Source organism: Bos grunniens, chromosome 1 (assembly GCF_055505025.1).
Source record: "Bos grunniens cultivar Pamir isolate PY7600 chromosome 1, Bosgru_T2T1.0, whole genome shotgun sequence".
Lineage (NCBI taxonomy): Eukaryota > Metazoa > Chordata > Mammalia > Artiodactyla > Bovidae > Bos > Bos grunniens.
The window spans coordinates 42,225,922-42,243,558 of NC_141165.1; the positions used below are offsets into that span (position 1 = coordinate 42,225,922).

The window sequence follows — 17,637 nt, forward strand, 5'->3', positions numbered from 1 at the left end:
TACTTGTCTGTGTGTGTTGGGATGTGTGTGTGTTTACTAGATTATTGAGATTTATAATTTCATATAATCAAATGGGGACAGCTTTCTTTTGTTATAGAGAAAAAACTTACATAGGCACCTCGGCCTGTTTAGAGGTGAGGCAAATTCCAGTCAATGAGGATAGTCATCCATGCTTGCTCTCTTTTCTTGAGATTTCAAACTTGTAAAATAAATGTTTTAAAATGACACAAAGGCAAGTGTCTTGTGGAAGTGGGACATTTTTGTTTTAGCTGTTGTTTCAGTAGGGTAGAAGAAAGAAGAAAGAAAGTCGTTCAGTCGTGTCCGACTCTTTGCGACCCCATGGACTGTAGCCTACCAGGCTCTTCCATCCATGGGATTTTCCAGGCAAGAATACTGGAGTGGGTTGCCGTTTCCTTCTCCAGGGGATCTTCCCGACCCAGGGATTGAACCCAAGTCTCCCTCACTGTAGCCAGACGCTTTACCATCTGAGCCACCAGGGAAGTCCAAGAACTGAATTTTTTATCTTGATGACACTCAAGGGAAAAGACACAAATAACCTTGGGAGATAAGATGCAAGCCAGAATCACAAAGGAGCAGGAATTATGAGCCAGGTGTGGTCACAGGAACCTAAGCACAGAAATCTTAAGGGAAGATATGATGGAAGCTGCAGGGAGGTAAGTGTATTCAAATCTGTGCTATGTGTTTATGCACATGTAATATTATAGTAAGAGCCTGACCCCCGCCTTTATTTTTATTTTTTTGGTTTTAGGGGGGAAAAGCCCCAGTTTATTATTTTTTTAATTAATTTATTTTAATTTGAGGATAATTACTTTAAAATATTGTGATGGTTTTTGTCATACATCAACATGAATCAGCCACAGGTATACGTGTCCCCCCGCCTCCCCCACCCTTCTGAACGCCCCTCTCACATCCCACCCCACCCTATCCCTCTGCGTTGTCCCAGAGCACCGGCTTTGGGTGCCCTTCTTCATGCATCAAACTAGTACTGGTCATCTATTTTACATATGGTAACGTACATGTTTCAGTGTTATTGATGTTTGTCCAGTGATGGCTTTTAAGCCTCTCCCCTCTTTCCCCTTTGGCCTCACGTTTGGGTCAAATGACAAGAAAGCCTGCTGCTCCCTCTTGTGGCTCCTGTGGGAAGTTCAAGCCACACACAGGAATTCCTACAGCAGCCCCACCTCCTAGTCACCCCTTTTCTCCCAACTCACTTTTGGACCTGCTTGGGAGGCATCTTGCTCTCTTCTTAGAGCCTCATTATTTAACAAGTCCCTTCCGCTTTTTCGGTGCTTGTATGGCATCATCAGTCTTAATATACAAACCAAATTTTAGGTGTAGTCCCTTTCCCTATATGAAGTGACCAAAACCAAATATAGACATACATTTAGAGTATACATAGATTTGGATTGAATTTATAAAGAGGAAATTTTCTTGTAAATCTACTATCAGGAAGAGATCTAGATCTGAATAATCTAGATACCTGTCCCATGTCCATGTTTAAGATACACATTGAATGAACAGAATAGCTAAGCAGCTACACATCATTCTGGAACTTAAAACATTTCTGAGAAGAGAGATAATTACTGTTAAAGTAGCACCTAGGACATGAGGTTTTCTGCTTGTTTTTACATTTCAGTGGGATTTTAAAGCCCTACCCATGGCTACAGAGTATAAAGTAGAGTCTTAGAGGGCTGCGTCAGGACTAACATAAGTTCTTGCACTTATGGGTCTCCAGTCAGAACTGAATCAAGAACCAAAAAAGATGAGATAAAATCAAGTGTTGATGAAGTCTGTATACAAAACCTGAGTTCAGAAGTATTACAGATGGAAATCCTAAGGGTTAACTCTGTTAACTCTGGTGCAAGGTAGATAGAGCTTATGGGCCAAGTATTCTAATCAGCTGGACTATGACATATGTGGGTTTAGAGACACGTGGGTTTCATGAGGTGATGAGGACATGTAGGTGAGTCACCTATTCTACACAGGACAGGCCAGAAAGGTGCATTCACATCACTTTTATGTCATCAGTATCAATGTAATTTCTCTAGAAACGATGAAAATTTGAGTCTATACACAGTGGTTTTTCTGGATCATTCTACTTTTAAAGAAGTCTTGGAGGTTGAGATCCTTGGATAGACTATCCAATTTAAATCTTGTGCTCTCAGAGGAAAAGAAAGATTCCTTCCAACATACAATAAAATCTAGCCAACTCTCTTAGGAGTTATTAATATTTCATAGCTGTATAAAGGTTTAGCAGAAGCAGAAGGAAGAACTGTATTCAGGGAATAATTCTGACAGATTACAGTTTGAGGTCTTGTTAAAGGTTATTAAGTGTTATGTCCTCTAAACGATTTATCCATCACAGTAAAAACAGAAATACCAAGTAGCCTGAATAAAAATTAGCACTGCCATGTTAATCAGGTGAGCATTGGATTTTTTTTAAAGCCCAAACAGACAATACTTAGAGTATAGGAGGCAACACAAAGCATTTTAAAATGATAAAATCATTGTGTCATTCAAAACACTCAGCCTTAATTATATCTAGTTAACCCACTTAATCTCTACAAACCATCAATATTCTTTCTGTCATCTCTTAGTGAATAAAGGAAATTTAAGTTCATTCTAGTTCCTAAGTGCATTTTGAAAATTATACTGTACTTGAAGGTAACAAATGCAGTAACTTCAGTTATACTGAAAAAGATTGTGATTATGTGAGAAAGACCTAATGGCTTAAAATTCACCTGCAGCAAGCTAAAGACTCTGAACAAACAGGACAGTAGAATAGAAATGTGTTTCAATGGGCATCTCCTTAAACAAAATAATGAAATCAGGTACAGTTATCAAGGACTTTAGAATACAAATTGCTTCTGAAGAGGAAGTGTTGATATCATATAATTGTGCCTATATTAGTATTGGATGAAAAGGTAATAATCCACCATCCACATCTATTTTGAAGGTGTAACATTCAGGTAATGAGAAGAAACAAAAATCAAGGCTGTAGCTAATCATGTGAAGAGGATGGAGCCAAAAAGCACGGAAGAGTACTTTTCAGGGAGGTAACTAGGCTTGTGGGAGTCTAAATCCAATCTTGCTAATGGTATGAGGTTCTTTTTTCTTTTCTTCCACCAATTATTTAAGACTGTTTCAGGAATTTACACAGTGAATATAGTCAAGGTACAGAGATTTTGGAGGACATGGGATTGTCCTGAGATGGACTGAGAGTAATTTAGTCTACACTGGAAAGTTTCCAAAGTATAGGTACTTATTAGAAGTTCTAAAAGGGATTATTTTCTTCCAATTAAAGTCTTGGCAATAATTAAGTAGTTTAGTAACTCTCAGGAGTGACAGAGCCTGAGCAAATCATTCGGAGGCATTTGATGTACAACTGCACATCCAAATCAAGTCTTGGAAACCAAACACAACAAAATCTATTGAGCATCTATTATGTACCGAGCATTCTGTCTGGTCCATTATGTATACGATCCCACTGAATCCAAGGAAAGCTTTATGAACAGAGTTTCTAAAAATGAGGACGTCGTGACTGGGAGCTTAAGTAACTTCCTGTGGTCACTCAGGGGATTAATGGGTGCCTGAAGATTAATGGAAGGCCCAGCTCTCATGTCATCATGGTCCCCTTTGTCGTTTCACATGGATAGAGATGTGTGTGTGTTTAGTCATTCAGTCATGTCTGACTCTTGCAACCCTATGGACTGTAGCCTGCCAGGTTCCTCTGTCCATAGGATTTTCTAGGCAAGAATACTGGAGGGGGTTACTGTTTTCTCCTCCAGGGGATCTTCCTAATCCAAGGATTGAACCTGTGTCTCCTGTGTTTCCTATATTACAGGCAGATTCTTTACTGCTAAGTCCGTGGAGAGGCTGGATAAAAACAACAGAAGCTCTATAATTCCAGCTCTTCAATATTGAGAGCTAAACTTCATACCATTTCGGGAGTGTTTTTGGTCACAAGACTAAAGCTCAAGGTCAGAAATATGACAGTATGGAGCAGGTCATTCACTGACAGCTCCCGTGTGACAAGTTGCTTTTATAGACACTTCTTTTAATTGGTAGCTTGGAGTGGTTAAAGTATGTGGGGTGTGGGGTCTAGTTTGGGCTTGGACATTAACCAGTTGTCTAATCTTTATCATTTACCCTCTCAGAACATCTCTTTCGTCACCTCTGAACTGGTAATGATGATGGTACCTGTTTCACAGGACTGACAAAAAGAATTAAATGAGATAGTGAAGGGACTTCCTTGACAGTCTGGTGGTTAAGACTCAGCAGTCTCAATGTAGCAAGCATGGATTTGATTCCCGATTGAGGAACTAAGAACCCACATGAAGACAAACAACAAAAAACAACAACAATGAGATAATGAGTGTAAAGTGCCTAGTCTCTACTATATGCTCAATTTACATTCAGCATCTAGACATAAGCTGATTTCTATGAGCAAAAAGCGGGAGAAGGCAATGGCACCCCACTCCAGTACTGTTGCCCAGAAAATCCTGTGGATGGAGGAGCCTGGTAGGCTGCAGTCCATGGGGTCGCCAAGAGTTGGACACGACTGAGCAACTTCACTTTCACTTTCCACTTTCATGCATTGGAGAAGGAAATGGCACGCCACTCCAGTGTTCTTGCCTGGAGAATCCCATGGACAGAGAAGCCTGGTGGGCTGCAATCCATGGGGTTGCACAGAGTCGGACACGACTGAAGCGACTTAGCAGTAGCAGCAGCGTGAGCAAAAGGCAGGATTGCTGAAGAGAAGATTACAAGGGTAGATCAACAGATCATTAAAAATGATTACAAATATTTCTTTGTTGCTTGGCATCAGAGAAATCTATAAAGACCTCATTTCTAAAGATAAAGAACATAAAAATAAAATTTCAAAAGATAATGAAAAGAATAAAAAAAGAATTAAAAACATTTAAACCTAGTTAATAATCAAATAAATGTACAATGCAATGACTCTGGATTCCATTTATTATGTACTAAATCAAAAAAATACTCAGTGATTTTAAAAGTAAAAATAAAGAAAGTAACTTTATATATTTTTTATAAGGGGAATATTTTGGAATAATAATATTTTTCAAAAAATACAAAAAATAATGTTAATTTTTAATTATCAATTCTACTTCTGGGAATTCCTACTAAGGAAAGTATGAAAAAAAATAGAAGATCAACACAGATACAAATTTTTATTATAGTATTATTTAATTACCCAACAAAGAAAGCCTGGGAATAAATTACCCAACAAAAGCATTGTTTGTAATAGCCATGGTACTCTTGCTTCTTGGCATATTAGGTTCCAATTAAAATTAAGGTTATAGAGACAATATGGCATTGTGATAAGGTTCAGAAAAAAAAAGAAAGTGTGATATAAGTTTTGTGTGTTGACTAATTAAAGCCAAATGAGACATACATGCCCAGGAAAATAATGGTTGTAAGAAAATTCAAAATGTTCATAGTTGGGTTAGGGTGATGGAATTTGGGATTATTATTCTGTTTAAAACTTATAATTTCAATATTGACTGTATAATACTGAAAAAACCGATTTCATTAACACAGTATGAGTGATATAGTGGTAAGACGGTAACTGTACTGTCCTACATTGCATTGGCAACTCTTACGACTAATTCAAGTTTCTTTTCTTTTTTAAAAAATACTTATTTATTTTATTTGGCTATGTCAGGTCTTAGTTGTGGCTTGAGGGATTTCGATCTTCACTGTAACATGCAGAATCTTTTTTTTTTCAGTTTCTGCATGTGGGATCTAGTTTCCTGACCAGGGCTTGTACCTGGGTCCCCTGCATTGGGTGTGCTGAGTCTTAGCCCCTGGATCACCAGTGAAGTCCCACTAATTCAATTTTCTGAGTTCAGAACACTATTTATTCATTACTATTTTTTTAATATGAATAAAGGCACGATAAAACAAGAACCAAATAACAAATTTAATCTTTTTGGATATTTTTGCTTATTATTTTATAATTGTGTGTGTGTGTGTGTCTGTGTGTGTGCTAAATCGTTTCAATCATGTCTGACTCTTTGAGACCCTATGGATTGTAGCCTGCCACGCTCCTCTGTCTATGGGATTCTCCAGGCAACAATAGAGGAGTGGGTTGCCATATCCTCATTGTTTATTTTTAATCAAATAAATGCTTTCTCAAAATGAGTCAACTATTTGACGTAGGATGAATCATACATAGGTATCATTGTATCACCCATTCGATATGCCAAAATTTACCCCAAATGATGGATATCTTTAATTTCATATGTCTATGGACACTGGCAGTTTTTTTTTTTCTCAAAGTCTAGACATAATCACTTGTTTTGGGGAAGATTCTTCAGAAGAGACAGTAGCAATATGAGTACTGCTATATTCTTGCCCCCAAAAATGTTTCTTTAAACATTTGACATCTTATTGACAGAATCATTTTTTTTCCTTTTTAAAGCTACAGGGAAGCCCTTTTAAAGCTACTGCTGCTAAGCTGCTAAGTTGCTTCAGTCGTGTCCAACTCTGTGCGAACCCATAGACGGCAGCCCACCAGGCTCCCTCGTCCCTGGGATTCTCCAAGCAAGAACAGTTATTACTAAATATTTGGAGCCTTTTGCTTTCAATGTTGTTCCTCTCTAACTCACTACAGGACTTTGAGTTAATTTGATACGTACACATTACTATATTTAAAATGGATAACTCTGCTCAATGTTATGTGGTAGCCTGGATGGGAGGGAAATCTTTGGGAGAATAAATACATGTATAGATATGGCTGAATGCCTTTTATGTCCACCTGAAACTATCACAACATTGTTAATCAGCTATATTCCAGTATAAAATAAAAGGCTTTAAAAATAGTAAAAGTGAAAATGGAAGAATGTAGAAAAAGTACACAGGCAAAAATTTTAACCAGAAAGGGCTCTGTTTCACCAGAGTCCCTTTCTAGTAAGAGGGGATGCCCTGAGTATATAATAACAACATCTAAAAGAATTAGAGGTTTGAACATCGTACAGGAGGCAGTGATCAAGTCCATCCCCAAGAAAAAGAAATGCAAAAAAGGCAAAATGGTGGTCTGAGGAGTCCTTACAAAGAGCTGAGGAAAGAAGAGAAGCTAAAGGCAAAGGAGAAAAGAAAAGCTATACCCATCTGAATAGAGTTCCAAAGAATAGCTAGGAGAGATAAGAAAGCCTTCCTCAGTGATCTATGCAAAGAAATAGAGGAAAACAGCAAAATGGGAAAGACTAGAGATCTCTTCAAGAAAATTAGAGATACCAAGGGAACATTTCAGGCAACAATGGGCACAATAAAGGACATGGAAGCGGTATGGATCTAACAGAAGCAGAAGATATTTAGAAAAGGTGTCCAGAATACACAGAACTATACAAAAAAGACCCTCATGACCCAGATGACCATGATGGTGTGATCACTCACCTAGAGCCTGACATCCTGGAATGCGAAGTCAAGTGGGCCTTAGGAAGCATCACTATGAACAAAGTTAGTGGGGGTGATGGAATTCAAGCTGAGCTGTTCCAAATCCTAAAGGATGATGCTGTTAAAGTGCTGCACTCAACATGCTAGCAAATTTGGAAAACTCAGCAGTGGCCACAAAACTGGAAAAGGTCAGTTTTCATTCCAATCCTAAAGAAAGACAATGCCAAAGAATGCTCAAATTACCACACAATCGCACTCATCTCACAAGCTAGCAAAGTAATTCTCAAAATTCTCCAAGCCAAGCTTCAAAAGTATATGAACCATGAACTTCCAGATGTTCAAGTTAGATTTAGAAAAGCCAGAGGAACCAGAGATCAGATTCCCAACATCTGCTGGATCAGAGAAAAAGCAAGAATATTCCAGAAAAACATCTACTTCTGCTTCATTGACTACATGAAAGACTTTCTGTATATCACAACAAACTGTAGAAAATTCTTAAAGGGTTGGGAATACCAGACCATCTTACCTGCCTCTTGAGAAACCTGTATGCAGGTCAGAAAGCAACAGTTAGAACCAGACATGAAAAACTGACTGGTTCCAAATTGGGAAAGGAGTATGTCAAGCTGTATATTGTCACCCTGGTTATTTAACTTATATGCAGAGTACGTCACGTGAAATGCTGGGTTGGATGAAACTCAAGCTGGAATCAAGATTGCAGAGAGAAATATGAATGACCTCAGATATGCAGATGACACCATCCTCATGGCAGAAAGTGAAGAGGTACTGAGGAGCTTCTTGATGAAAGTAAAAGAGAAGAGTGAAAAAGTTGGCTTAAAATGCAACATTCAAAAAGTGAAGATCATAGTATCCAGTCCCATCACTTCATGGCAGATAGATGGAGAAATAATGGAAACAGTGACAGATTTTATTTTCTTGGGCTCCAAAATCACTGTGGATGGTGACCGCAGCCATGAAATTGAAAGACGCTTGCTCCTTGGAAGAAAAGCTATGACCAACCTAGACAGCATATTAAAAAACAGAGACATTATTTTGCTGACAAATGTCAAAGCTATGGTTTTTCCACTAGTCATGTATGGATGTGAGAATTAGACCATAAAGAAAGCTGAACACTGAAGAATTGATGCTTTGAACTGTGGTGATGGAGAAGACTCTTGAGAGTCCCTTGGACTACACGGAGATCCAACCAGTCAATCCTAAAGGAAATCAATCCTGCATATTCATTGGAAGGACTGATGCTGAAGCTGAAGCTCCAATACTTTGGCCACCTGATGCGAAGAACTGACTTGTTTGAAAAGACCATGATGCTGGGAAAGATTGAAGGCAAGAGGAGAAGGGGTGACAAAGGATGACAAAATTGTACTACACTGAAAAGAATAAAATCCGGTGCAATTTAGCATTTACTATGGGTTACATGCAGTGCTAATCATGGTGGACAGAAGCAAAGACAGCTAAGAAACAGTTTCTGGCAACAAGTATATATTCTAATAAAGAGCAGAATACATATTAACAACAAAAACAAATGTGACTGGATACCACTGCTTTTAGTTATCAGTTCAGTTCAGTTGCTCAGTCGTGTCCACCTCTTTGTGACACCATGGACTGCAGCACGGCAGTTTTCCCTGTCCATCACCAACTCCTGGAGCTTGCTAAATTCATGTCTGTGAGTCAGTGATGCCATCAGCCATTTCGTCCTCTGTCATCCCCTTATCCTCCTGCCTTCAGTCTTTCCCAGCATCAGGGTCTTTTCCAAGGAGTCAGTTCTTCACATCAGGTGGTCAAATTATTTGGAGCTTCAGCTTCAGCATCAGTCCTTCCAATGAATATTCAGGACTGATTTCCTTTGGGATTGACTGGTTGGATCTCCTTGCAGTCCAATGGATCCTCAAGAGTCTTCTCCAACACCACAGTTCAAAAGCATCAATTCTTCAGCGCTCAGCTTTTTTTATGGTCTAATTCTCACACCCATACACGATTAGTGGAAAAACCATAGCTTTGACTATACAGGCCTTTTTTGGTAAATGTCTTTATTGGTAATGTCTTTGCTTTTTAATATGCTATCTAGGTTGGTCATAGCTTTTCTTCCAAGGAGCAAGTGTCTTTAAATTTCATGGCTGCAGTCACCATCTGCAGTGATTTTGAAGCTCAAGATAATAAAGTCTGTCACTGTTTTCATTGTTTCCCATCTATTTGTCATGAATTAATGGGACCGGATGCCATGATTTTAGTTTTTTTTTAATGTTGCACGTTAAGCCAACTTTTTCACTCTCCTCTTTCACTTTCATCAAGAGGCTCTTTAGTTCCTCTTTGCTTTCTGCCATGAGGGTGGTGTCATCTGTATATCTGAGGTTATTGATATTTCTCCCTGCAATCTTGATTTCAGCTTGCGTTTAATCCAGTCTGGCATTTTGCATGATGTATTTTGCATATAAGGTAAATGAGCAAGGTGACAATAAACGGTCTTGGCATACTCCTTTCCCGATTTTGAACCAGTCCATTTACCGTGTCCGATTCTAACTGTTGCTTCTTGATCTACATACAGGTTTCTCAGGAGGCAGGTAAGGTGGTTTGGTATTCCCATCCATTTAAGAATTTTCCACAGTTTGTTGTGATATATACAGTCAAAGTCTTTCATGTAGTCAATGAAGCAGATGCTTTTCTGGAATGCTTTTTCTATGGTCTGAAGGATGTTGTGAATTTGATTTCTGGTTCCTCTGCTTTTTCTAAATCCAGCTTGAACATCTGAAATTTCTCAGTTCACATACTGTTGAAGCCTGGCTTGGAGAATTTTGAGCATTACTTTGCTAGCTTGTGAGATGAGTGCAATTGTGTGGTGATTTGAGCATTCTTTGGCATTGCCTTTCTTTGGGATTGGAATGAAAACTGACCTTTTCCAGTCCTGTGGCCACTGCTGAGTTTTCCAAATTTGCTGGCATATTGAGTGCAGCACTTTCACAGCATCATCTTTTAGGATTTGGAATAGCTCAGCTTGAATTCCATCACCCCCACTAACTTTGTTCATAGTGATGCTTCCTAAGGCCCACTTGACTTCGCATTCCAGGATGTCAGGCTCTAGGTGAGTGATCACACCATCGTGGTTATCTGGGTCATGAGGGTCTTTTTTGTATAGTTCTTCTGTGCATTCTGGACACCTTTTCTAAATATCTTCTGCTTCTGTTAGATCCATACTGCTTCCATGTCCTTTATTGTGCCCATCATTGCCTGAAATGTTCCCTTGGTATCTCTAATTTTCTTGAAGAGATCTCTAGTCTTTCCCATTCTGCTGTTTTCCTCTATTTCTTTGCATAGATCACTGAGGAAGGCTTTCTTATCTCTCCTGGCTATTCTTTGGAACTCTGCATTCAGATGGATATATCTTTCCTTTTTTCCTTTGCTTTTGCTTCTCTTCTTTTCTCAGCGATTTGTAAGGGCGCCTCAGACCACCATTTTGTCTTTTTACATTTCTTCTTCTTGGGGATGGTTTTAATTACCGCCTCTTGTACAGTGTTGCAAACTTGCGTCCAAATTTATGCTGGGCTGAAATTCTATAAAACCATTTTTCCTAACTATTTTGAGAATATTTAAAACATAGGCTATTTTTCTTGTTTAAAGCCACTCCTATATATATCAGTAATATTGTAATTATCATAGAAATTTGGGAAACAGGACAGATAATGAACAAAATCACCCAAAGACTTCTGGTGGTCATCAGAATGTAGTAGGCATACTATAGTTTACCTTTCTTGTGGATTACAGGCAAACAGTCTGGACAAAATTCCTAAACCCCCCCACCCCCAAAACCAAAAACTACTTGAAAACTCCTAAAATTAATACTCACAAGCAGATTGAAGAAGGAAGATCAAACTTTCAAAATTTGACCTTAGCAGCATCAATTTCTTGGTTATTTACCTTACCTCCTTTTTATCTTTATGCTTTGATCAAGGGCAGCTTCAGTGTGGAACTCTGCACTAGGTATAGGCAGTGAATTTTATAGAGAAAGCCTGTCTTGCTAGCCAGAGGAACAGGAAAAGAAAGGGACTCCTGTCTGCTCTAGGGGCAGCCCCCATTGTGCAAAACTGCATCAGTGCAGGTAACTGAAACTCCTAAAAAGCAAAACAAATCAATTTCCAAGCCAGAGAAATAGAAAAGGGAGCCCTGGGAATCAGAGACAATGCAGAAAACTGCTGTGTGGAGAAAACGGAAGATGAGCGCCTCCCAGTTATATGTATGAACTGATACTAGTTGTCTGCTTGGCCCTGAGCTGTCCGGATGTGGGATAGACCAGAAGCAACATGGCAGAGGCTTTGACAACTCAGCTGACATTGGAACGCTATCCATGGAAGATAAGACAGAACTTCAAGTTTCAGCGTAATAGGAAAATTGCCTTGTGAATCAACCACCACAACAAATCAATATCCTCCAGTGGACTGTTACAGGATTGTCTTGTAACATGATATTAAAAATGTCCAGGATACAATCCAGAAATGTTCAACATGCAAAAAACCAGGACATCATGAGAAAACCTCAAGGGAAAAATAATTGACAGATAAACACATGGAAACTCCTACACGAACCAGATGTGAGACCTAAAGCAGCTATTTCCACCTTCCTTCCTTCCTTCTTTCCATTCAATTTTGGTTTAATTTGCTCTCCGTTTCCTATCTTTCTGAGGTGAACATAGATACTTGGTTTTAGACCCTCCTTGTTTTGTAATAGAAATATAGGAAGCTATTGTTTTCTCTCAGCTAGCTTCCACAGATTTTGTTTTGCTATGTTTCCAGTATTATTCAGTTCAAACGGGCACTGAAGCTGGGAGCCTAAATAATCCTTTTCAAAGGACTCTACATCCAATAATACGTGGAAAGGCCATCTCACTAGACGTCAGCAGACAAGGGTTCTAGTTCCACTTCACTTGGGCAAGTAGCTTGACTACTGCAGATCATTCTTTCTCTTCTAAAACTTAAGAAACTGAATGATGAACTATTCAACATGGAGGTGGAGGTCGATAAGCTGGAACTGATGTTCCAGAAAGCTGACTCTGATCTGGACTACATTCAGTACAGGCTGGAATATGAAATCAAGACTAATTATCCTGATTCAGCAGGCAAGAAAAATCCAGTTACACTTTTAAAGGAATTGTCAGCAATAAAGTCTCGATATCAAACTTTGCATGTTCGCTTTAAACCAACTGCTGTGGAGCAGAAAGAGACTAAGAGCCGCATTTGTGCTACTTTCAATAAGACTCTGACCTTGATACAAGAACTGCAGAAGGAAACAGACCTGGAGTTGTTACCACTGACTGAAGAAGAGAAAACTGCGGCAGAGCAATTAAGAGCTCACATGTCAGACTTATGAAGAAGAAATGGACTTGCCAAAAGGAACTCTAATGGGGAAGAAATCAATCCCAGAAATTTAGGAAGATGTCTTGTTAACATTGATGACTATTGGTCGGGAGATGACAAAGGAGATTTGTCTTGGGTGACTGGATAGTGATGCCTTCCACAGAAGAGGGGGATACAAGAGAAGGGCAGATATTGTATTAATAAAGTTCAGCCAAAGGGGCAGAATGGAAATAAAGAGATTTAAAAAAAAAAAAAAAGAAACTGAATGAGATATACAATAACTTCATTCAATAAAGTTCTTTTTATCTCTATGGTAAAATAAGTAAATAAGACTTCTACTAATTTATGAGCTTAGTGATTGTTTCAGCTAAGAGTTCCTCCTGTTTTCATGTTCCCATTAGAGAAGCCATTGTCTTCCCAGATGTTCTCAGGAGTTGAATGAAACATTTTATCAGTTGTCTCTGGGCTTTCTACATTCTGTTTTCAATTCCAGTGCTGAAATGGTCAGTAGGCACATTACTCTCAGGGTGAGTTTGGCAATGTTCTCTAATTTTCTAACCAGAGTGTCATTTATTTCCTTAGTTTGCTGTCATTCCCCACCCCCCTTTCTTAGTATCTCTGCTATCACTCAATTCTAATTTCCAATTCCTCCTCAAGAGTTTTATATCAAGTTGCATTGTTCCTAAATAAAAGAAAAAATTACCATTGTCTGTTTTGGATCAGAGTATTTTTACTTTGTGCACAATTCAAAAGATGGATGCTGTGCTGTATTTGCTCTGCTGAGTGGCAAAGTCAACAAAATAAGAAATATGTCAAGTAAAATGTCAAGTGTTAGCAAGAAATGGAAAATTAAAAGGTGAATAAAATGTAGAAAAAATTCTGTCACAAATGGACTCCTCACAAGCTATCAATAATAGTTTTGTTATTTTTATTGTATGTCATCTGTGTGGAAAAGTAATGTTATCTTACTAAGAAATCTAGTGTGCTCCCTGCATCCACTATCTTTCCATTCAATTACTTACTAAATATTTTTTGGATTAAGACCATATGCCACAGAGCAGTGAATAAAACAGTCTCCTCTACTCCTTATTGCCATCAAAGTCATGGGATGATGAAATGCTATATTTAGAGTTGGCATAGATAATCGGATTCAGACTTGGTAAGCCTAGAGCACAGGAAAGCAGAAGTAAGTGATTCAAGGACAAACATCTTTTCAAGGTGATAATACGAGAGATGATATAGAAAAGCAAAGATCAGAGAATATCAAATAATGTGCTTTTCTATTTTTCCTACTGAATTAACTGGATTATTTGTAATTAAATGCGTTAAAGTATTATTACAGTACAAAAGAAATACCTGTGACAAGGACTTCCCTGGTGGTCCAGTGGCTAAGACTCCATGCTCCCAGTGCAGAGGGCCTGGGTTTGAACCCTGCTCAGGGAACGAGATCCCACATACTGCAACTAAAGATCACAAGTGCCACAGCTAAGACTTGGCACAGCCAAATAAATAAGTGAATATTTAAAAAAAGAAATACGTGTGACAGTACAATTGAGAGTTTTACATTTAAATCACATTTTACATTTAATTGAGAAAGGAACTGCTTGATGTCCTGTTATCAGAAGGTCAATACCACCTTTTATTTATGAAATACACAACCCCTTTATAGCAATCTAATTAATATGAATTTGATGAACCAAATCTTTTAACACTTGCTCACCTGAATTTATGTGTAATAGTCATTGAGATTTAACATGTAGGAATTTTACACTTATATAATCACATTGCGTGTGACTATAATCAATTTATGAAAGAGTTTAGAATACTTATTTTAAAGTACTACTATGTTTCATAAAGTAAATGATGCCTTTCAAATTAACTTACTGGAAAGAAAACTTTAAGTTTATTTTCTATTAGCTGTTATTCTATAACACTTCAATTTGGGGGGTACCATATATTATATGGCGGGGCTTCCCCGGTGGCTCAGTTGGGAAAGAATCTACTTGCAGTGTGGGAGACCTGAGTTCAATCCCTGGGTTGGGAAGATCCCCTGGAGGAGGGCATGTTAACCCACTCCAGTATTTTTGCCTGGGAAATCCCATGGACAGGGGAGCCTGGTGGGATGCAGTCCATGGGGTCACAAAAGAGTCGCCTAAACCGCCAACCACCACCACATATGTTATATGGAAAATACCATATTTCTGAATTTGATTTAAAAACAAAGTAGATTGTCTCTCATATAGACATAAGAGATTTTATAGATATGACAAATCATCCAACATTATAAATGAGTATTGTACTTTGATGTATTATGAAGTGTGAGAATGCTAGAATTTTTTAAAGGGTGGACTGCCTACTGGATAGTTTATGAATATTAGGTTTAAGATAAGCAGAATCCAAGCCCACTTTTCAAAATTCGTTATCACCCAATTCTTTTTATCTGGTGGTGCAGATGAAAGGGAAAGATAGTTTTTTTCTAGATAGCAAAGTGGAAAATTAGAAAAAGAAATGTACTTTTGAGTAAGATGCATTTTTGAGTTAGTGTAGCCATTTTTTAAGACAGATCACTGATATCAAAGTAGATTACATTTACATGAATATGCATATTTTAGTCAAGTGGTCTTTTATATTTTTAATCCTTACTATCATCAATAATTTTCCACAGTTTATTGTGATCCATACAGTCAAAGACTTTGGCATAGTCAATAAAGCAGAAATAGATGCTTTTCTGGAACTCTTGCTTTTTCCATGATCCAGCAGATGTTGGCAATTTGATCTCTGGTTCCTCTGCCTTTTCTAAAACCAGCTTGAACATCAGGAAGTTCACAGTTCACATATTGCTGAAGCCTGGCTTGGAGAATTTTGAGCATTACTTTACTAGCGTGTGAGATGAGTGCAATTGTGCGGTAGTTTGAGCATTCTTTGGCATTGCCTTTCTTTGGGATTGGAATGAAAACTGACCTTTTCCAGTCCTGTGGCCACTGCTGAGTTTTCCAAATTTGCTGGCATATTGAGTGCAGCACTTTCACAGCATCATCTTTCAGGATTTGGAATAGCTCAACTGGAATTCCATCACCTCCACTAGCTTTGTTTGTAGTGATGCTTTCTAATGCCCACTTGACTTCACATTCTGTGGAAAATTCTGAAAGAGATGGGAATACCAGGCCACCTGATCTGCCTCTTGAGAAATTTGTATGCAGGTCAGGAAGCAACAGTTAGAACTGGACATGGAACAACAGACTGGTTCCAAATAGGAAAAGGAGTTCGTCAAGGCTGTATATCGTCACCCTGTTTATTTAACTTATATGCAGAGTACATCATGAGAAACGCTGGACTGGAAGAAACACAAGCTGGAACCAAGATTGCCGGGAGAAATATCAATAACCTCAGATATGCAGATGACACCACCCTTATGGCAGAAAGTGAAGAGGAACTCAAAAGCCTCTTGGTGAAAGTGAAAGTGGAGAGTGAAAAAGTTGGCTTAAAGCTCAACATTCAGAAAACGAAGATCGTGGCATCCGGTCCCACCACTTCATGGGAAATAGATGGGGAAACAGTGTCAGACTTTATTTTTCTGGGCTCCAAAATCACTGCAGATGGTGACTGCAGCCATGAAATTAAAAGACGCTTACTCCTTGGAAGGAAAGTTATGACCAACCTAGATAGCATATTCAAAAGCAGAGACATTACTTTGTCAACAAAGGTCCTCTAGTCAAGGCTATGGTTTTTCCTGTGGTCATGTATGGATGTGAGAGTTGGACTGTGAAGAAGGCTGAGCGCCGAAGAATTGATGCTTTTGAACTGTGGTGTTGGAGAAGACTCTTGAGAGTGCCTTGGACTGCAAGGAGATCCAACCAGTCCATTCTGAAGGAGATCAGCCCTGGGATTTCTTTGGAAGGAATGATGCTAAAGCTGAAACTCCACTACTTTGGCCACCTCATGTGAAGAGTTGACTCATTGGAAAAGACTCTGATGCTGGGAGGGATTGGAGGCAGGAGGAGAAGGGGACGACAGAGGATGAGATGGCTGGATGACATCACTGATTAGATGGACGTGAGTCTCAGTGAACTCCAGGAGTTGGTGATGGACAGGGAGGCCTGGTGTGCTGCGATTCATGGGGTCGCAAAGCGTTGGACACACTGAGCGACTGATCTGATCTGATCATCAATAATATGTCACGTAGTAGGCTGAAATAATATTGATACTAGTTATATTGATGTTGAATAGATGACTGTTTTGTCACAGTTTAAAGCTATTGCACTGCTAGATTTATACATAATTGTAAAGTATTACTAATCTCAGTAAAATGTTTAAAATAAATCATTTATTTTAAAATAAAGCTGGTAATGATGACCCTATATGAGAGACAGCAAAAGAGACACAGATATAAAGAACAGACTTTTGGACTCTGTGGGAGAAGGAAAGGGTGGGATGATTTGAGAGAATAGCATTGAAACATGTATATTACCATATGTGAAACAGATGACCAGTCCAAGTACGATGCATGAAACAGGGCACTCAAAGCCACTGGGAGGTGGGAGTGGGGTTCGGGATGGGAGGACACATGTACACCCGTGGCTGATTCATGTCAGTGTATGGCAAAATGCACCACAATATTGTAAAGTAATTAGACTCCAATTAAAATAAATAAATAATTTTTTAAAAAAGTATATGCTATCTCATGTTTCAATACCTACATCCTAACATCTGAAAAAAGATAACATTTTTCTTGTTAAATGTAGGAGACCAGGCACACGCATTTGCCCCTTGTTAAAATTTGTTTTTGGCTTCCTAGGTGGCTCAGTGAGTAAGGAATCTGCCTGTAACGCAGGAAATG

At 38.7% G+C, this 17,637-nt stretch overlaps 1 pseudogene across 1 annotated transcript; it reads left to right on the forward strand.

Annotated features, from left to right (window-relative positions):
* Positions 1–12,388: 12,388 nt before the first annotated feature.
* Positions 12,389–13,061, forward strand: LOC147379337 (SKA complex subunit 2 pseudogene; annotated as a pseudogene). The gene has a single exon (XR_015132866.1). The product of XR_015132866.1 is annotated as an SKA complex subunit 2 pseudogene (transcript).
* The last annotated feature ends 4,576 nt before the right edge of the window (positions 13,062–17,637 follow it).